At 49.1% G+C, this 21,524-nt stretch overlaps 9 non-coding genes across 9 annotated transcripts; 1 reads left to right on the top strand and 8 right to left on the bottom strand.

Moving 5' to 3' along the window:
• The first annotated feature begins 7,765 nt into the window (after positions 1-7,765).
• trnae-cuc (transfer RNA glutamic acid (anticodon CUC)) lies at positions 7,766-7,837 on the top strand. Its single transcript has one exon. It is a non-coding gene; the product is annotated as a tRNA-Glu (tRNA).
• A 2,616-nt stretch (positions 7,838-10,453) lies between these two features.
• On the bottom strand, positions 10,454-10,525 carry trnaq-cug (transfer RNA glutamine (anticodon CUG)). Its single transcript has one exon. It is a non-coding gene; the product is annotated as a tRNA-Gln (tRNA).
• A 2,638-nt stretch (positions 10,526-13,163) lies between these two features.
• trnah-aug (transfer RNA histidin (anticodon AUG)) lies at positions 13,164-13,235 on the bottom strand. Its single transcript has one exon. It is a non-coding gene; the product is annotated as a tRNA-His (tRNA).
• A 605-nt stretch (positions 13,236-13,840) lies between these two features.
• On the bottom strand, positions 13,841-13,912 carry trnaq-uug (transfer RNA glutamine (anticodon UUG)). Its single transcript has one exon. It is a non-coding gene; the product is annotated as a tRNA-Gln (tRNA).
• Positions 13,913-14,509: 597 nt separating this feature from the next.
• Positions 14,510-14,581, bottom strand: trnaq-cug (transfer RNA glutamine (anticodon CUG)). The gene has a single exon. It is a non-coding gene; the product is annotated as a tRNA-Gln (tRNA).
• Positions 14,582-15,187: 606 nt separating this feature from the next.
• Positions 15,188-15,259, bottom strand: trnaq-cug (transfer RNA glutamine (anticodon CUG)). Its single transcript has one exon. It is a non-coding gene; the product is annotated as a tRNA-Gln (tRNA).
• A 1,957-nt stretch (positions 15,260-17,216) lies between these two features.
• Positions 17,217-17,288, bottom strand: trnaq-uug (transfer RNA glutamine (anticodon UUG)). Its single transcript has one exon. It is a non-coding gene; the product is annotated as a tRNA-Gln (tRNA).
• Positions 17,289-17,885: 597 nt separating this feature from the next.
• trnaq-cug (transfer RNA glutamine (anticodon CUG)) lies at positions 17,886-17,957 on the bottom strand. Its single transcript has one exon. It is a non-coding gene; the product is annotated as a tRNA-Gln (tRNA).
• Positions 17,958-20,595: 2,638 nt separating this feature from the next.
• trnaq-cug (transfer RNA glutamine (anticodon CUG)) lies at positions 20,596-20,667 on the bottom strand. Its single transcript has one exon. It is a non-coding gene; the product is annotated as a tRNA-Gln (tRNA).
• Between the last annotated feature and the right edge of the window lie 857 nt (positions 20,668-21,524).

Consider the following 21,524-nt stretch of genomic DNA (forward strand, 5'->3'; position numbering starts at 1 on the left):
ACCTACCACCTACCTCCCACCCTCAGCTGATGAATCAGTGCGACTCCATGTTGAACACCACTTGGAAGAAGCACTGAGAGTAACAAGGGCACAGAATGTACTCTGGGTGGGGGACTTCAATGTCCATCACCATGAGTGGTTCGGTAGCACCACTACTGACCGAGCTGGCTGAGTCTGGAAAGACATATCTGCCAGTCTGGGCCTCCGGCAGGTGGTGAGAGAACCAAAATGAGGGAAAAACCTACTTGACCTCGTCCTCACCAATCTACCTGTCGCAGATGGATCTTTCCATGACAGCATTGGCAGCAGCGACCACCGCACAGTCACTGAGGAGACGAAGGCCCGTCTTCACACCAAGAACACCCTCCATCATGTTGTGTGGCACTACCACCGTGCTAAATGGGACAGATTCAGAACAGATCTAGCAGCTCAAAACTGGGCATCCATGCGGCGCTGTGGGCCATCAGCAACAGCAGAATAGTATTCAACCACAATCTGTACCACCAAGGCCTGGCCTGGTTCAATAAGGAGTGCAGAAAACCATGCCAGGAGTAGCAGCAGGCATACCAAAAATGAAGTGCTAAAAAGCGGAAGCAGCATGTTATAGACAGGGTGAAGTGATCCCACAATCAATGGATCAGACCAAAGCTCTGCAGTCCTGCCACATTCAGTCGTGAATGGTGGTGGACAATTAAACAACTAACGGGAGGAGGAGGCACCATGAATATCCCCATCCTCAATGATGGCGGAGCCCAGCACGTGAGTGCAAAAACACGGCTGAAGCGTTTACCACCACGTTTATCACCATCTCACCCCCTCTCACTCTCTCTTCGCTCTCTCTCTCTCCCTGCCCTCTCTCTCTCCCTCCCCTCTCTCTCTCTCCCTGCCCTCTCTCTCTCCCTGCCCTCTCTCTCTCCCTGCCCTCTCTCTCTCCCTGCCCTCTCTCTCTCCCTGCCCTCTCTCTCTCCCTGCCCCCTCTCTCTCCCGCCCCCTCTCCCGCCCCCTCTCTCTCCCGCCCCCTCTCTCTCCCGCCCCCTCTCTCTCCCGCCCCCTCTCTCTCCCGCCCCCTCTCTCTCCCGCCCCCTCTCTCTCCCGCCCCCTCTCTCTCCCGCCCCCCTCTCTCTCCCGCCCCCGCTCTCTCCCGCCCCCCCTCTCTCCCGCCCCCCCTCTCTCCCGCCCCCCCTCTCTCCCGCCCCCCCTCTCTCCCGCCCCCCCCTCTCTCCCGCCCCCCCTCTCTCCCGCCCCCCCTCTCTCCCGCCCCCCCTCTCTCCCGCCCCCCCTCTCTCCCGCCCCCCCTCTCTCCCGCCCCCCCTCTCTCCCGCCCCCCCCTCTCTCCCGCCCCGCCTCTCTCCCGCCCCCCCTCTCTCCCGCCCCCCCTCTCTCCCGCCCCCCCTCTCTCCCGCCCCCCCCTCTCTCCCGCCCCCACTCTCTCCCGCCCCCACTCTCTCCCGCCCCCGCCTCTCTCCCGCCCCCCCTCTCTCCCGCCCCCCCTCTCTCCCGCCCCCCTCTCTCCCGCCCCCCCTCTCTCCCGCCCCCCCTCTCTCCCGCCCCCCCCTCTCTCCCGCCCCCCCTCTCTCCCGCCCCCCCTCTCTCCCGCCCCCCCCTCTCCCGCCCCCCCCTCTCTCCCGCCCCCCCTCTCTCCCGCCCCCCCCTCTCTCCCGCCCCCCCTCTCTCCCGCCCCCCCTCTCTCCCGCCCCCCCTCTCTCCCGCCCCCCCTCTCTCCCGCCCCCCCTCTCTCCCGCCCCCCCTCTCTCCCGCCCCCCCCTCTCTCCCGCCCCCCCTCTCTCCCGCCCCCCCTCTCTCCCGCCCCCCCTCTCTCCCGCCCCCCCTCTCTCCCGCCCCCCCTCTCTCCCGCCCCCCCTCTCTCCCGCCCCCCCTCTCTCCCGCCCCCCCTCTCTCCCGCCCCCCCTCTCTCTCCCGCCCCCTCTCTCTCCCGCCCCCTCTCTCGCTCATCCTCTCTCTCACTCCCTCCCCGCTCTCTCTCCCTCCCCACTCCCTCTCTTTCTCTCCCTCCCCCCTCCCTCTCTTTCTCTCTCTCTCCCTCGCTCCCCCCCCTCTCCCACCCTACGATTCACACTGTTGTCTCCCTATTAATGTGTCCAGTTTTAGATGTGGCCGTGTAATAATACTGTGTAATGTCGATGTAATGAGTACAGACTCTGAACACAAAGCTTCCTGTGGGTAATTGGGGAGAGGAACACCAGCAGACTCTGCAGGAATTCCCACTGGGAGCACAAATTCATAACATCAACTAGTTTATGTCGATTAGATTTGATTGGCTTTCAGGGAAATATTTTTACATCAATTTAAACATCAACCCACAGCTGTACGATGGGGTTAATTATGAGGTCATTGTGATGAAATATTCCATTCATCACTGCCTGTGACTGTGGTTGGTTTCAGGTTCCCCCTTACCATTGTATTGCCTGTGACTGTGGTTGGTTTCAGGTTTCTCCTCACCATTGTATTGTGTATTGGAATGTATTGAATGTGTTGTGTGTAGGGCTCCGCCCATACCTGGCCTCTATGTAAGCCAGCTCAGTCTGGCCTCACAGCCAGTACTGCAGACCTCCAGGGAAGATACCTCTCTCCACTGCGTGTTATCTTCTAAGTTAATAAAAGCCTTGTTTTGTTTTGCTAACATCGAGTCTCGGGATTATTGAGGCACATCAATTTTATTAACTTATTTTTCAACACAATGGATCAACTCCTGAAACCCGAACGTTTGGATTTGGATCAGCATGCTCCGGACGCATCAGCACGCTTCGGACACTGGTTTATGTGTATGGAATTCTTCCTGGACAATTCCGCAGCCGTCAAAGACGCTACGGACGCTGCGAGTATGAAACTCGGAATTCTGCGGAATTGGGTAAGCCACCGGGTTTACCCCCTCATCCAAGACGCCGACACGTACCTGGCCGCCTGCGACATCTTAAAGGTGCATTACCAGCAGCCTACGAATGAGGTGTATGCTAGGCATCTGCTCGCCACTCGCGCACAGCGACCTGGGGAATCGGTGGAGGAGTTCCTAGGCAACCTGAAAATGCTTGGCAAAGACTGCAAGTGCCGAGATGTAAAAGCCGCAGTGTACAACCGACGAGCTTGTTCGCGATGCCTTTATCACAGGCCTCAGCTCCACTTACATCCGGCAAAGACTGCTGGAAAAAACGGGATTGGACCTGAAACAGGCTGCGGACACCGCGCGATCACTGGATGTGGCCCAGAGAAACTCGGACGCCTACTCTTCAGCCCGTGCCGTCCACGCCGCCACGTGTGCACCAAGGGCGCCGCCATCTTGGAAGGCATCTTCCCCGCCCGGCAGCCCGACACCGTCGGGGCCCCGCTCTCCCCCCCCAGAAGCCCTACGACAGCCGCGACGCGTCGGGGGACCCAACTGCTACTTCTGCGGGCAGCCAAAGCACACCAGAAACCTGTGCCCGGCGAAAGGCACCACCTGCTTTAAGTGCGGTAAGAAGGGGCACTTTGGGATGGTGTGCAGAGGGAACCCCGCTGGAAAAACCAAAACCCGCCACCAGCCGCGTGTGCGCCGTGGGAGCGGCCATCTTGGACGCCATCTTGCCCGACCTCGTGGGGTCGCCATCTTGTGAGCAGACAGCGCGGACGCCATCTTGTCTCGATCAGGGCCCTACAGTGGCATCGGTCACAGTGGACCAGACCAGACCCCACCCGCTATCCAAATCAATGGTGGACATCGAGGTAAACGGGTGCGGGGTTAAATGTTTAATTGACAGTGGAAGCACGGAGAGTTTTATCCACCCGGAACTGGCACGACAACTCTCCCTAAAGGTGGTCCCTACTCGGGGTACCATCTCTATGGCTGATAAAACCCAGACATCGACCATTCTGGGTTACTGCACGGTACAATTGTCCGTTAACGGGACTGTATACGATAATTTTAAAGTATTAATCATGAAGAATTTATGCGCGAGCGTGATCTTGGGCCTGGATTTCCAGTGCAACCACCAAAGCATCACGCTCAAGTACGGTGGGTCCCAGCCGCCCCTCACAGTGTGTGGCCTGGCTACCCTGAAGGTAAAGCCACCTTCGCTATTCGCGAACCTCACCCCTAACTGCCGGCCAATAGCGACCAAAAGCAGGAGGTACAGCTGGGAGGACAGGCGGTTTATCGCAACCGAGGTAGACAGGCTCCTGAAAGAGCGCATTATTGAATGCAGCAATATCCCGTGGCACGCCCAAGTGGTGGTGGTAAGGGGTAGCGAGAAGAAATGGATGGTGATCGACAATAGCCAAACGATCAACAGGTACACCCAACTAGACGCCTACCCGCTACCCCGCATATCAGAAATGGTGAACCAAATCGCCCAATACCGGGTGTTCTCCACCATCGACCTCAAGTCAGCGTACCACCAGCTCCCTATCAGACCAGAGGACCGCCCGTACACCGCCTTCGAGGTGAACGGACGCCTCTACCAATTCCTCAGAGTCCCCTTTGGGGTGACGAATGGGGTCTCGGCCTACCAGAGGGAGATGGATCGCATGGTCGATGACCACCACTTGCAGGCAACCTTCCCCTACCTCGACAACGTCACCATCTGCGGTCACAACCAGCAGGATCACGACTCGAACCTCGAGAGGTTCCTGAAAACCGCACAAAAACTCAACCTCACCTACAACGAGGACAAGTGCGTTTTCAACACCACGCGCCTCTGCATACTAGGCAGCGTGGTGGAGAATGGGGAAATCGGACCAGACCCCGACCGATTGCGCCCCCTACGGGAGCTGCCCCTGCCCAACACTCCCAAAGCCCTGAAAAGGTGCCTGGGGATATTTTCTTATTATTCCCAATGGGTCCCCAACTACTCCGACAAAGCCCGCCCCCTCTTGAAAGCATCCTCTTTTCCGCTCTCTGCTGTGGCCCACGCCGCCTTCAAAAGCATTAAGCAGGATATTGAGCGGGCCACGCTACAGGCAGTGGACGAGAACACTCCATTTCAAGTGGAAAGTGATGCGTCTGACTTTGCCTTGGCGGCCACCCTCAACCAGGCGGGGCGGCCCGTAGCTTTCTTCTCGAGGACCCTCCAAGGGCCCGAGATCAGACACTCCTCCGTGGAAAAGGAGGCCCAAGCCATCGTGGAGGCAGTGCGCCACTGGCGCCACTACCTAGCCGGCAAACGCTTCACCCTACTTACCGACCAGCGGTCGGTAGCGTTTATGTTCAATAACAAACAGGGGGAAGATCAAAAATGATAAGATTCTTAGGTGGCGGATCGAGCTCTCCACCTTCGAGTATGACATCATTTACCGGCCAGGGGCCCTTAACGATTCCCCAGATGCCCTCTCACGAGGGATGTGTGCCAGCGCCACCGGGGATCGGCTACAGACCCTCCACAACGACCTCTGCCACCCAGGGGTCACGCGGCTGTTCCACTTCATAAAGTCCCGCAACTTACCCTACTCGATTGAGGAAGTTCGGTCTCTGACCAGGAACTGCCGCACTTGCGCCGAGTGCAAGCCTCGGTTCTACCACCCTGATAGAGCCCACTTAATCAAAGCTACACGGCCCTTTGAGCGGCTCAGCTTAGATTTCAAGGGCCCCCTCCCGTCCGTCGACCGCAATGTTTACTTCCTGAACATTGTGGACGAATACTCCCAGTTCCCATTCGCCTTCCCCTGCCCAGACATGACCAGCGCCACGGTCATTAAATGCCTCAACAGCCTGTTCTGCCTGTTCGGTATGCCGAGCTACATCCACACAGATAGGGGGGCGTCCTTCATGAGTGAAGAGCTACGCCAGTACATGCTGTCCAGGGGTATCGCCACGAGCCGTACCACCAGCTACAACCCCCGGGGTAACGGTCAAGTGGAGCGAGAGAACGGGACAGTATGGAAAGCAGTCACTCTAGCTCTAAGGACCAAGGGCCTCCCTATCTCCCGCTGGCAGGAAGTCCTCTCATATGTGCTCCATTCGATACGGTCGCTATTGTGTACTGCCACTAATGCCACGCCTCATGAACGAATGTTTAGCTTCCCCCGGAAATCCACCTCAGGCGTATCCATGCCATCATGGCTCTCCACCCCGGGTCCGGTATTCGTGCGAAGGCATGTGGGGGGCCATAAGACGGACCCTCTCGTGGAGCCAGTGCACCTACTCCACACCAACCACCAATACGCGTATGTCCGGCACGCCGACGGAAGGGAGGACACCGTGTCAATAAAAGATGTCGCCACAGCCGGTAACAACAACAACCACGGCAATAGCAGCAACAACGACCACAGCAACTCTTACCCACCCACTACTCATTCATCACCCCCGGAAGAACATCGACCAACGGCACCCCCACCAACTACCCCTTCAACAACCCTGGCGGCACCCCCGGCAGAGACCCAGGAGGCCACCGGGGACACCCAGCCGACACCCGCGACACTACAACAGCCACGACGGTCGCAGAGGACTACCAAACCCCCGAACAGACTAAATCTATGGAAGGGGTGAATGTGATTAAATATTCCATTCATCACTGCCTGTGACTGTGGTTGGTTTCAGGTTCCCCCTTACCATTGTATTGCCTGTGACTGTGGTTTCTTTCAGGTTTCTCCTCACCATTGTATTGTGTATTGGAATGTATGGAATGTGTTGTGTGTAGGGCTCCGCCCATACCTGGCCTCTATGTAAGCCAGCTCAGTCTGGCCTCACAGCCAGTACTGCAGACCTCCAGGGAAGATACCTCTCTCCACTGCGTGTTATCTTCTAAGTTAATAAAAGCCTTGTTTTGTTTCGCTAACATCGAGTGTCGGGATTATTGAGGCACATCAGTCATCATCAGCAGTGAGGTCATCAGCTGGCAGGTCAGGTGACCGCTTGAGCCACAAGGCATCACAACCCGATTTGTGACTGGATTCAGAGCCCAAACCCTGTCACAATGGCCTTTTCAAATCAACTTACTGGCTGCTGGAAAACACAGCAGGTAAACTTTGTGTTTGACCGCGAGGAGAGCGAGTGAGAGATTTACAAAACACAATCAACTCTTGTGAAGATCAGTGAGTAAAGGCTGAGAGCTCTGTGCTCGAGCAGACCGTGAGTTTATCAATAGGAGATAGGCCGAGAAATTCCTTTCCCCGAGAATGGGTGCGGGGATCGGGATGGGCTCGCAACACAGGTCCGTTCGGAGGACTGCAGGCAGTTTGCCAACTTCGTGCTGCCGACTCTGCTGAGCACTGAGCACGGGGGGGTGAATAACGCCAAGGGCGCGGGTCCGATCCCCGTACGGGCCATCAGCCTAATTTTATGGTCTTTCCGAAAATATAAAATACAAACTTTAGAAGGAAGCCAATGCAGACAGAATCTCACGGGGGATTTATTTGGATTAACATCCACTGCACCTTTGCCACAGGGGCTGAGAGACACATCTTTCTGTTTATTTGTCTTTCTGGGTTTGCTGATGAAATTGAACAGGCGGCCTGTTCCCGATAATGGTCACAAGCAGGTAAGAGACAGACAGAGCGGCTCTGACCCCGCGAGATGGGCAAAAGGCTTCAGTTCAGGAGAAATGCATCAATGAATTGTTCGCCCAGCACCGAGAGAGACAACATCCAGAGAAAAACACAGGAGGACATCGATTTCAAGTGGATGCCTACCCGCACTTGGTGCCGTGCTTTTGTGAACACGTCTTTTGTGTGCTCGTCTAAAAAATGTCATTTTGTCCGAACAGTTTGCCTGTCGCGAAAGGATCTGAATTGCAAAGGAGCAGGCAGGAACAACTGCATTGCTGTGCTTGCTGCAGCTTCCCTGGTGGTCTACTGGTTAGGATTCGGTGCTCTCATCGCCGCGGCCCGGGTTCGATTCCCGGTCAGGGAACAGTGCGTTTTGGGGCTGTTTGAATTGCCCGATTTGTAGAGCCTCTCAATCGAGCTTGAGCGCACCACAGTCCGGAAGGGTCAGCGCACCACCTGCTTCCAGCACGATTCGCTGGAACCACAGTCTCTCCCGCAATTCTCCAAACACCGATGGATTCTTTGGGCGGTTGCCCTCGGTCGGCGCCCGTTGCTCAGACTACGACCTTCCAGGACCTTCCTTTCAGGTGAGATCCCCATGAGATGATGCCACACTGCAGGTGAGTTCGAACTTACTCGTCGCCACTGTAAAGTCTGCACCTCAATAATACACGCACTTCGGGAGAACAGTTTAACAGGTACTTTACTGAACAAGAGGCAGCTTGAAACTGAAACTACAGAAGCCTGCTTGGGCCTTTTATACAGGGGTGGTCACTGCCAGTACTGCAGTCTAAGACCAGTTATTCCCTTAAAGGTACATACACAACAGAGAACAATAAATCAACCGTCATTGATTCAGGCAGCAAACGGTCCAGCAACCGTGGTTGGTACGCAGATGCCTTCACCCTGTATGTCCAAAATTTCCAGCAACTGGGACAACAAGAATTCAGGTTCCACCGAGATTTGAACTGTGATTGCTGGATTCAGAGTCCAGAGTGCAAACCATTACACCATGGAACCGTTGCTGAAGATTTCATTAGCTCTTTTCTCAAAATCAACAACATTAACGTCTCCACCATTCAACTTTGTCTCGGCCTGGTCTCATCCTTAACTTCAGCTTGCCCAATTGCCCCTCTGCTAAGCCTCGGTTCTGAGCAAATCACACAGCCGCCTTGATGGATCTTGGTTCTCAAAACGCTGCTTCTTTCTCACACTGCTCAGAACAGCTTGTATTACAGTCCTGCCTGATAAAATGTGTATAAACCTTGCAAGGCACTGCTGCACTAAAGAAAAGCAATTGTTAACTTTTTTCGAGAATACGAAGTGCAATGCCTACGTTTCAAGAAGCTCTGCTTTCAATTACAACAAGTATGCCAGCCGAATGCAGCTTGCAAAGAAAATGTTGAGCAATCTGCTGTGGAATCAAATGAAGCACTGAACAACACATCTCTTTCTGCTCCGCTCATTTGGAACAGGGAATGAGAGGTTCAGCCTATCATCTAATGTCGAGAACAATAAATCAACCGTCATTGATTAAGGCAGCAAACGGTCAGGTAACCGTGGTTGGTATGCAGATGCCAAGCTTGTATGTCCCAAATTTCAGCAGCTGGGACAACAAGAATTCAGGTTCCACCGAGATTTGAACTCGGATCGCTGGACTCAAAGTCCAGAGTGGTCACCATTACACCATGCAAACGTCGCCGAAGAATTCATTAGAATCTTTTCTTAAAATCAACAACATTACCGTCGCCACCATTATACTTTGTCTCGGTCTGGTCTCATCCTTAACTTCAGCTTGCCCACTTGCCCCTCTGCTAAGCCTCGGTTCTGAGTAAATCACACAGCTGCCTTGATGGCTATCGGTTTACAAATCTCAGCTTCTTTTTCACACTGCTCATGGCAGATTGCATTGCAGTCCTGCCAGGTAAAATGAGTATAATCATTGCAAGGCACTGCTGCACGAAAGATGAGCAATTGTTAACTTTTTTCTAGAATATGAAGTGCAATGCCTACGTTTCAAGAAGCACTGCTTTCAATTTCAGCAAGTATGCCATCCGAATGCAGCTTGCAAAGAAAATGTTGAGCATTCTGCTGCGCAGTCAAACGAAGCACTGGACAACACACATCTTTCTCCCCCTCTTATTTGGAACTGGGAATAAGAGGTTGAGCCTTTCATCTGATGTCGAGAACAATAAATCAGCCGTCATTGATCCAGGCAGCAAACGGTCCCATAACCGTGGTTGTTATGAAGATGCCAAGCTTGTATGTCCCAAATTTCCAGCAGCTGGGACAACAAGAATTCTGGGTCCACCGAAATTTGAACTCAGATCGCTGGATTCAGTGTCCACAGTGCTTACCATTACACCATGGAATATCTCCTGAACAGTTCCTTAGATTCTTTTCTCAAAATCAACAACATTACCATCTCCACCATTATACTTTGTCTCGGCCTGGTCTCATCCTTAACTTCAGCTTGCCCACTTGCCCCTCTGCTAAGCTTCGGTTCTGAGCAAATCACACAGCTGCCTTGATGGCTATCGGTTCACAAATCTCAGCTTCTTTTTCACACTGCTCATGGCAGATTGCATTGCAGTCCTGCCAGGTAAAATGAGTATAATCTTTGCAAGGCACAGCTGCACGAAAGATAAGCAATTGTTAACTTTTTTCGAAGGATACGAAGTGCAATGCCTACGTTTCAAGAAGCACTGCTTTCAATTTCAGCAAGTATGCCAGCCGAATGCAGCTTGCAAAGAAAATGGTGAGCATTCTGCTGTGCAGTCAAACGAAGCACTGGACAACACACATCTTTCTCCCCCGCTTCTTTGGAACTGGGAATGAGAGGTTGAGCCTATCATCTGATGTCGAGAACAATAAATCAACCGTCATTGATTCAAGCAGCAAACGGTCCCGTAACCGTGGTTGGTATGCAGATACCAAGTTTGTATGTCCCAAATTTCAGCAGCTGGGACAACAAGAATTCAGGTTCCACCGAGATTTGAACTCGGATCACTGGATTCAGAGCCCAGAGTGCTTACCATTACACCATGGAACCTTCGCTGAACCGTCCCTAGATTCTTTTCTCAAAATCAACAACATTACCATCTCCACCATTATACTTTGTCTCGGCCTGGTCTCATCCTTAACGTCAGCTTGCCCACTTGCCCCTCTGCTAAGCTTCGGTTCTGAGCAAATCACACAGCTGCCTTGATGGCTATCGGTTCACAAATCTCAGCTTCTTTTTCACACTGCTCATGGCAGATTGCATTGCAGTCCTGCCAGGTAAAATGAGTATAATGTTTGCAAGGCACAGCTGCACGAAAGATAAGCAATTGTTAACTTTTTTCTAGAATACGAAGTGCAATGCCTACGTTTCAAGAAGCGCTGCTTTCAATTTCAGCAAGTATGCCAGCCGAATGCAGCTTGAAAATAAATGTTGAGCATTCTGCTGTGCAGTCAAACGAAGCACTGGACAGCACACATCTTTCTCCCACTCTTATTTGGAACTGGGAATAAGAGGTTAAGACTATCATCTGATGTTGAGAACAATAAACCAACCGTCATTGATCCAGGCAGCAAACAGTCCCGTAACCGTGGTTGTTATAAAGATGCCAAGCTTGTATGTCCCAAATTTCCAGCAGCTGGGACAACAAGAATTCAGGTTCCGCCGAAATTTGAACTCGGATTGCTGGATTCAGAGTCCAGAGTGCTTACCATTACACCATGGAACCTTTGCTGTACAGTTCCTTAGATTTTTTTCTCAAAATCAACAACATTACCATCTCCACCATTATACTTTGTCTCGGCCTGGTCTCATCCTTAACTTCAGCTTGCCCACTTGCCCCTCTGCTAAGCTTCGGTTCTGAGCAAATCACACAGCTGCCTTGATGGCTATCGGTTCACAAATCTCAGCTTCTTTTTCACTCTGCTCATGGCAGATTGCATTGCAGTCCAGCCAGGTAAAATGAGTATAATCTTTGCAAGGCACAGCTGCACGAAAGATAAGCAATTGTTAACTTTTTTCGAAGAATACGAAGTGCAATGCCTACGTTTCAAGAAGCACTGCTTTCAATTTCAAAAAGTATGCCAGCCGAATGCAGCTTGCAAAGAAAATGTTGAGCATTCTGCTGTGCAGTCAAACGAAGCACTGGACAGCACACATCTTTCTCCCCCTCTTATTTGGAACTGGGAATGAGAGGTTGAGCCGATCATCTGATGTCGAGAACAATAAATCAACCGTCATCGATTCAGGCAGCAAACGGTCCCGTAACCGTGGTTGGTATGCAGATACCAAGCTTGTATGTCCCAAATTTCAGCAGCTGGGACAACAAGAATTCAGGTTCCACCGAGATTTTAACTCGGATTGCTGGATTTAGAGTCCAGAGTGCTTACCATTACACCATGGAACCATTGCTGGTAAATTTATTTGAATCTTTTCTTAAAATCAACAACATTACCGTCTCCACCATTATACTTTGTCTCGGCCAGGTCTCATCCTTAACTTCAGCTTGCCCACTTGCCCCTCTGCTAAGCCTCGGTTCTGAGTAAATCACACAGCTGCCTTGATGGCTATCGGTTCACAAATCTCTGTTTCTTTATCACACTGCTCATAGCATCTTGTATTGCAGTCCTGCCAGGTAAAATGTGAATAATCTTTGCAAGGCACTGCTGCACGAGAGATAAGCAATTGTTAACTTTTTTCGAGAATACGAAGTGCAATGTCTACGTTTCAAGAAGCACTGCTTTCAATTTCAACATGTATGCCAGCCGAATGCAGCTTGCAAAGAAAATGTTGAGCAATCTGCTGTGCAGTGAAACGAAGCACTGAAAAACACACATCTTTCTCCCCCGCTTATTTGGAATTGGGAATGAAAGGTTGAGCCTATCATCTGATGTCGAGAACAATAAACCAACCGTCATTGATCCAGGCAGCAAACAGTCCCGTAATTGTGGTTGTTATGAAGATGCCAAGCTTGTATGTCCCAAATTTCCAGCAGCTGGGACAACAAGAATTCAGGTTCCACCGAAATTTGAACTCGGATCGCTGGATTCAGAGTCCAGAGTGCTTACCATTACACCATGGAACCTTTGCTGAACAGTTCCTTAGATTCTTTTCTCAAAATCAACAACATTACCATCTCCACTATTATACTTTGTCTCGGCCTGGTCGCATCCTTAACTTCAGCTTGCCCACTTGCCCCTCTGCTAAGCTTCGGTTCTGAGCAAATCACACAGCTGCCTTGATGGCTGTCGGTTCACAAATCTCAGCTTCTTTTTCACACTGCTCATGGCAGATTGCATTGCAGTCCTGCCAGGTAAAATGTGAATAATCTTTGCAAGGCACTGCTGCACGATAGATAAGCAATTGTTAACTTTTTTCGAGAATACGAAGTGCAATGTCTACGTTTCAAGAAGCACTGCTTTCAATTTCAGCAAGTATGCCAGCCGAATGCAGCTTGCAAAGAAAATGTTGAGCATTCTGCTGTGTAGTGAAACGAAGCACTGGACAACACACATCTTTCTCCCCCTCTTATTTGGAACTGGGAATGAGAGGTTGAGCCTATCATCTGATGTCGAGAACAATAAATCAACCGTCATTGATCCAGGCAGCATACGGTCCCATAACCGTGGTTGTTGTGAAGATGCCAAGCTTGCATGTCCCAAATTTCCAGCAGCTGGGACAACAAGAATTCAGGTTCCACCGAGATTTAAACTCGGATCGCTGGATTCATAGTCCAGAGTGCTTACCATTACACCATGGAACCTTTGCTGAACAGCTCCCTATATTCTTTTCTCAAAATCAACAACATTACCATCTCCACCATTATACTTTGTCTCGGCCTGGTCTCATCCTTAACTTCAGCTTGCCCACTTGCCCCTCTGCTAAGCCTCGGTTCTGAGTAAATCACACAGCTGCCTTGATGGCTATCGGTTCACAAATCTATGTTTCTTTTTCACACTGCTCATAGCATCTTGTATTGCAGTCCTGCCAGGTAAAATGTGAATAATCGTTGCAAGGCACAGCTGCACGATAGATAAGGAATTGTTAACTTTTTTCGAGAATACGAAGTGCAATGTCTACGTTTCAAGAAGCACTGCTTTCAATTTCAGCAAGTATGCCAGCCGAATGCAGCTTGCAAAGAAAATGTTGAGCATTCTGCTGTGTAGTGAAACGAAGCACTGGACAACACACATCTTTCTCCCCATCTTATTTGGGACTGGGAATGAGAGGTTGAGCCTATCATCTGATGTCGAGAACAATAAATCAACCGTCATTGATTCAGGCAGCGAACGGTCCCGTAACCGTGGTTGGTATGCAGATACCAAGCTTGTATGTCCCAAATTTCAGCAGCTGGGACAACAAGAATTCAGGTTCCACCGAGATTTGAATTCGGATCGCTGGATTCAAAGCCCAGAGTGCTTACCATTACACCATGGAACCTTTGCTGAATAGTCCCTAGATTCTTTTCTGAAAATCAACAACATTACCATCTCCACCATTATACTTTGTCTCGGCCTGGTCTCATCCTTAACTTCAGCTTGCCCCTCTGCTAAGCTTCGGTTCTGAGCCAATCACACAGCTGCCTTGATGGCTATCGGTTCACAAATCTCAGCTTCTTTTTCACACTGCTCATGGCAGATTGCATTGCAGTCCTGCCAGGTAAAATGAGTATAATCTTTGCAAGGCACAGCTGCACGAAAGATAAGCAATTGTTAACTTTTTTCGAAGAATACGAAGTGCAATGCCTACGTTTCAAGAAGCACTGCTTTCAATTTCAGCAAGTATGCCAGCCGAATGCAGCTTGCAAAGAAAATGTTGAGCATTCAGCTGTGCAGTCAAACGAAGCACTGGACAACACACATCTTTCTCCCCCTCTTATTTGGAACTGGGAATGAGAGGTTGAGCCGATCATCTGATGTCGAGAACAATAAATCAACCGTCATTGATTCAGGCAGCAAACGGTCCCGTAACCGTGGTTGGTATGCAGATACCAAGCTTGTATGTCCCAAATTTCAGCAGCTGGGACAACAAGAATTCAGGTTCCACCGAGATTTGAACTCGGATCGCTGGATTCAGAGCCCAGAGTGCTTACCATTACACCATGGAACCTTCGCTGAACAGTCCCTAGATTCTTTTCTCAAAATCAACAACATTACCATCTCCACCATTATACTTTGTCTCGGCCTGGTCTCATCCTTAACTTCAGCTTGCCCACTTGCCCCTCTGCGAAGCTTCGGTTCTGAGCAAATCACACAGCTGCCTTGATGGCTATCGGTTCACAAATCTCAGCTTCTTTTTCACACTGCTCATGGCAGATTGCATTGCAGTCCTGCCAGGTAAAATGAGTATAATCTTTGCAAGGCACAGCTGCACGAAAGATAAGCAATTGTTAACTTTTTTCGAAGAATACGAAGTGCAATGCCTCCGTTTCAAGAAGCACTGCTTTCAATTTCAGCAAGTATGCCAGCCGAATGCAGCTTGCAAAGAAAATGTTGAGCATTCTGCTGTGCAGTCAAACGAAGCACTGGACAACACACATCTTTCTCCCCCTCTTATTTGGAACTGGGAATAAGAGGTTGAGCCTATCATCTGATGTCGAGAACAATAAGTCAACCGTCATTGATCCAGGCAGCAAACAGTCCAATAACCGTGGTTGTTATGAAGATGCCAAGCTTGCATGTCCTAAATTTCCAGCAGCTGGGACAACAAGAATCCAGGTTCCACCGAGATTTGAACTCGGATCGCTGGATTCAGAGTCCAGAGTGTATACCATTACACCATGGAACCTTTGCTGAACAGTTCCTTAGATTCTTTTCTCAAAATCAACAACATTACCATCTCCACCATTATACTTTGTCTTGGCCTGGTCTCATCCTTAATTTCAGCTTGCCCACTTGCCCCTCTGCTAAGCTTCGGTTCTGAGCAAATCACACAGCTGCCTTGATGGCTATCGGTTCACAAATCTCAGCTTCTTTTTCACACTGCTCATAGCATCTTGCATTGCAGTCCTGCCAGGTAAAATGTGAATAATCTTTGCAAGGCACTGCTGCACGATAGATAAGCAATTGTTAACTTTTTTCGAGAATACGAAGTGCAATGTCTATGTTTCAAGAAGCACTGCTTTCAATTTCAACAAGTATGCCAGCCGAATGCAGCCTGCAAAGAAAATGTTGAGCAATCTGCTGTGCAGTGAAATGAAGCACTGGACAATACACATCTTTCTCCCCCGGTTATTTGGAACTGGGAATGAGATGTTGAGCTATCATCTGATGTCCAGAACAATAAATCAACCGTCATCGATTCAGGCAGCAAACGGTCCCGTAACCGTGGTTGGTATGCAGATGCCAATCTTGTGTGTCCCAAATTTCCAGCAGCTGGGAAAACAAGAATTCAGGTTTCACCGAAACTTGAACTCGGATCGCTGGATTCAGTGTCCAGAGTGCTTACCATTACACCATGGAACCTTTGCTGAACAGATCCCTAGATTCTTTTCTCAAAATCAACAACATTACCATCTCCACCATTATACTTTGTCTCGGCCTGGTCTCATCCTTAACTTCAGCTTGCCCACTTGCCCCTCTGCTAAGCTTCGGTTCTGAGCAAATCACACAGCTGCCTTGATGGGTTTCGGTTCACAAATCTCAGCTTCTTTTTCACACTGCTCATGGCAGATTGCATTGCAGTCCTGCCAGGTAAAATGAGTATAATCTTTGCAAGGCACAGCTGCACGAAAGATAAGCAATTGTTAAGTTATTCGAGAATACGAAGTGCAATGCCTACGTTTCAAGAAGCACTGCTTTCAATTTCAGCAAGTATGCCAGCCGAATGCAGCTTGCAAAGAAAATGTTGAGCATTCAGCTGTGCAGTCAAACGAAGCACTGGACAACACACATCTTTCTCCCCCTCTTATTTGGAACTGGGAATGAGAGGTTGAGCCTATCATCTGATGTCGAGAACAATAAATCAACCGTCATTGATTCAGGCAGCAAACGGTCCCGTAACCGTGGTTGGTATGCAGATACCAAGCTTGCATGTCCCAAATTTCCAGCAGCTGGGACAACAAGAATTAAAGTTCCACCGAGATTTGAACTCGGATTGCTGGATTCAGAGTCCAGAGTGCTTACCATTACACCATGGAACCTTTGCTGATAAATTTAATTGAATCTTTTCTTAAAATCAACAACATTACCGTCTCCACCATTATACTTTGTCTCGGCCAGGTCTCATCCTTAACTTCAGCTTGCCCACTTGTCCCTCTGCTAAGCCTCGGTTCTGAGTAAATCACACAGCTGCCTTGATGGCTATCGGTTCACAAATCTCTGTTTCTTTTTCACACTGCTCATAGCATCTTGTATTGCAGTCCTGCCAGGTAAAATGTGAATAATCTTTGCAAGGCACTGCTGCACGATAGATAAGCAATTGTTAACTTTTTTCGAAATACGAAGTGCATGTCTACGTTTCAAGAAGCACTGCTTTCAATTTCAACAAGTATGCCAGCCGAATGCAGCTTGCAAAGAAAATGTTGAGCAATCTGCTGTGCAGTGAAATGAAGCACTGGACAACACTCATCTTTCTCCCCCGCTTATTTGGAACTGGGAATGAGAGGTTGAGCCTATCATCTGATGTCGAGAACAATAAATCAACCGTCATTGATTCAGGCAGCGAACGGTCCCGTAACCGTGGTTGGTATGCAGATACCAAGCTTGTATGTCCCAAATTTCAGCAGCTGGGACAACAAGAATGCAGGTTCCACCGAGATTTGAATTCGGATCGCTGGATTCAAAGCCCAGAGTGCTTACCATTACACCATGGAACCTTTGCTGAATAGTCCCTAGATTCTTTTCTGAAAATCAACAACATTACCATCTCCACCATTATACTTTGTCTCGGCCTGGTCTCATCCTTAACTTCAGCTTGCCCCTCTGCTAAGCTTCGGTTCTGAGCCAATCACACAGCTGCCTTGATGGCTATCGGTTCACAAATCTCAGCTTCTTTTTCACACTGCTCATGGCAGATTGCATTGCAGTCCTGCCAGGTAAAATGAGTATAATCTTTGCAAGGCACAGCTGCACGAAAGATAAGCAATTGTTAACTTTTTTCGAAGAATACGAAGTGCAATGCCTACGTTTCAAGAAGCACTGCTTTCAATTTCAGCAAGTATGCCAGCCGAATGCAGCTTGCAAAGAAAATGTTGAGCATTCAGCTGTGCAGTCAAACGAAGCACTGGACAACACACATCTTTCTCCCCCTCTTATTTGGAACTGGGAATGAGAGGTTGAGCCGATCATCTGATGTCGAGAATAATAAATCAACCGTCATTGATTCAGGCAGCAAACGGTCCCGTAACCGTGGTTGGTATGCAGATACCAAGCTTGTATGTCCCAAATTTCAGCAGCTGGGACAACAAGAATTCAGGTTCCACCGAGATTTGAACTCGGATCGCTGGATTCAGAGCCCAGAGTGCTTACCATTACACCATGGAACCTTCGCTGAACAGTCCCTAGATTCTTTTCTCAAAATCAACAACATTACCATCTCCACCATTATACTTTGTCTCGGCCTGGTCTCATCCTTAACTTCAGCTTGCCCACTTGCCCCTCTGCGAAGCTTCGGTTCTGAGCAAATCACACAGCTGCCTTGATGGCTATCGGTTCACAAATCTCAGCTTCTTTTTCACACTGCTCATGGCAGATTGCATTGCAGTCCTGCCAGGTAAAATGAGTATAATCTTTGCAAGGCACAGCTGCACGAAAGATAAGCAATTGTTAACTTTTTTCGAAGAATACGAAGTGCAATGCCTCCGTTTCAAGAAGCACTGCTTTCAATTTCAGCAAGTATGCCAGCCGAATGCAGCTTGCAAAGAAAATGTTGAGCATTCTGCTGTGCAGTCAAACGAAGCACTGGACAACACACATCTTTCTCCCCCTCTTATTTGGAACTGGGAATAAGAGGTTGAGCCTATCATCTGATGTCGAGAACAATAAGTCAACCGTCATTGATCCAGGCAGCAAACAGTCCAATAACCGTGGTTGTTATGAAGATGCCAAGCTTGCATGTCCCAAATTTCCAGCAGCTGGGACAACAAGAATCCAGGTTCCACCGAGATTTGAACTCGGATCGCTGGATTCAGAGTCCAGAGTGTATATCATTACACCATGGAACCTTTGCTGAACAGTTCCTTAGATTCTTTTCTCAAAATCAACAACATTACCATCTCCACCATTATACTTTGTCTTGGCCTGGTCTCATCCTTAATTTCAGCTTGCCCACTTGCCCCTCTGCTAAGCTTCGGTTCTGAGCAAATCACACAGCTGCCTTGATGGCTATCGGTTCACAAATCTCAGCTTCTTTTTCACACTGCTCATAGCATCTTGCATTGCAGTCCTGCCAGGTAAAATGTGAATAATCTTTGCAAGGCACTGCTGCACGATAGATAAGCAATTGTTAACTTTTTTCGAGAATACGAAGTGCAATGTCTATGTTTCAAGAAGCACTGCTTTCAATTTCAACAAGTATGCCAGCCGAATGCAGCCTGCAAAGAAAATGTTGAGCAATCTGCTGTGCAGTGAAATGAAGCACTGGACAATACACATCTTTCTCCCCCGGTTATTTGGAACTGGGAATGAGATGTTGAGCCTATCATCTGATGTCCAGAACAATAAATCAACCGTCATCGATTCAGGCAGCAAACGGTCCCGTAACCGTGGTTGGTATGCAGATGCCAATCTTGTGTGTCCCAAATTTCCAGCAGCTGGGACAACAAGAATTCAGGTTTCACCGAAACTTGAACTCGGATCGCTGGATTCAGTGTCCAGAGTGCTTACCATTACACCATGGAACCTTTGCTAAACAGATCCCTAGATTCTTTTCTCAAAATCAACAACATTACCATCTCCACCATTATACTTTGTCTCGGCCTGGTCTCATCCTTAACTTCAGCTTGCCCACTTGCCCCTCTGCTAAGCTTCGGTTCTGAGCAAATCACACAGCTGCCTTGATGGGTTTCGGTTCACAAATCTCAGCTTCTTTTTCACACTGCTCATGGCAGATTGCATTGCAGTCCTGCCAGGTAAAATGAGTATAATCTTTGCAAGGCACAGCTGCACGAAAGATAAGCAATTGTTAAGTTATTCGAGAATACGAAGTGCAATGCCTACGTTTCAAGAAGCACTGCTTTCAATTTCAGCAAGTATGCCAGCCGAATGCAGCTTGCAAAGAAAATGTTGAGCATTCAGCTGTGCAGTCAAACGAAGCACTGGACAACACACATCTTTCTCCCCCTCTTATTTGGAACTGGGAATGAGAGGTTGAGCCTATCATCTGATGTCGAGAACAATAAATCAACCGTCATTGATTCAGGCAGCAAACGGTCCCGTAACCGTGGTTGGTATGCAGATACCAAGCTTGCATGTCCCAAATTTCCAGCAGCTGGGACAACAAGAATTAAAGTTCCACCGAGATTTGAACTCGGATTGCTGGATTCAGAGTCCAGAGTGCTTACCATTACACCATGGAACCTTTGCTGATAAATTTATTTGAATCTTTTCTTAAAATCAACAACATTACCGTCTCCACCATTATACTTTGTCTCGGCCAGGTCTCATCCTTAACTTCAGCTTGCCCACTTGTCCCTCTGCTAAGCCTCGGTTCTGAGTAAATCACACAGCTGCCTTGATGGCTATCGGTTCACAAATCTCTGTTTCTTTTTCACACTGCTCATAGCATCTTGTATTGCAGTCCTGCCAGGTAAAATGTGAATAATCTTTGCAAGGCACTGCTGCACGATAGATAAGCAATTGTTAACTTTTTTCGAGAATACGAAGTGCATGTCTACGTTTCAAGAAGCACTGCTTTCAATTTCAACAAGTATGCCAGCCGAATGCAGCTTGCAAAGAAAATGTTGAGCAATCTGCTGTGCAGTGAAATGAAGCACTGGACAACACTCATCTTTCTCCCCCGCTTATTTGGAACTGGGAATGAGAGGTTGAGCCAATCATCTGATGTCCAGAACAATAAATCAACCGTCATTGATTCAGGCAGCGAACGGTCCCGTAACCGTGGTTGGTATGCAGATGCCAATCTTGTATGTCCCAAATTTCCAGCAGCTGGGACAACAAGAATTCAGGTTCCACCGAGATTTGAACTCGGATCGCTGGATTCAGAGTCCAGAGTGCTTACCATTACACCATGGAACCTTCGCTGAACAGTCCCTAGATTCTTTTCTCAAAATCAACAACATTACCATCTCCACCATTATACTTTGTCTCGGCCTGGTCTCATCCTTAACTTCAGCTTGCCCACTTGCCCCTCTGCTAAGCTTCGGTTCTGAGCAAATCACACAGCTGCCTTGATGGCTATCGGTTCACAAATCTCAGCTTCTTTTTCACACTGCTCATGGCATATTGCATTGCAGTCCTGCCAGGTAAAATGAGTATAATCTTTGCAAGGCACTGCTGCACATAAGATGAGCAATTGTTAACTTTTTCGAGAATATGAAGTGCAATGCCTACGTTTCAAGAAGCACTGCTTTCAATTTCAGCAAGTATGCCATCCGAATGCAGCTTGCAAAGAAAATGTTGAGCATTCTGCTGTGCAGTCAAACGAAGCATTGGACAACACACATCTTTCTCCCCCTCTTATTTGGAACTGGGAATAAGAGGTTGAGCCTATCATCTGATGTCGAGAACAATAAATCAACCGTCATTGATCCAGGCAGCAAACGGTCCCATAACCGTGGTTGTTATGAAGATGCCAAGCTTGCATGTCCCAAATTTCCAGCAGCTGGGACAACAAAAATTCAGGTTTCACCGAAACTTGAACTCGGAGCGCTGGATTCAGTGTCCAGAGTGCTTACCATTACACCATGGAACCTTTGCTGAACAGTTCCTTAGATTCTTTTCTCAAAATCAACAACATTACCATCTCCACCATTATACTTTGTCTCGGCCTGGTCTCATCCTTAATTTCAGCTTGCCCACTTGCCCCTCTGCTAAGCTTCGGTTCTGAGCAAATCACACAGCTGCCTTGATGGCTATCGGTTCACAAATCTCAG

The sequence above is a fragment of the Somniosus microcephalus genome, unplaced genomic scaffold (genome assembly GCF_052327205.1).
Source record: "Somniosus microcephalus isolate GS21.2 unplaced genomic scaffold, FLI_Smic_1.0 unresolved_chr4, whole genome shotgun sequence".
Classification (NCBI taxonomy): Eukaryota; Metazoa; Chordata; class Chondrichthyes; order Squaliformes; family Somniosidae; genus Somniosus; species Somniosus microcephalus.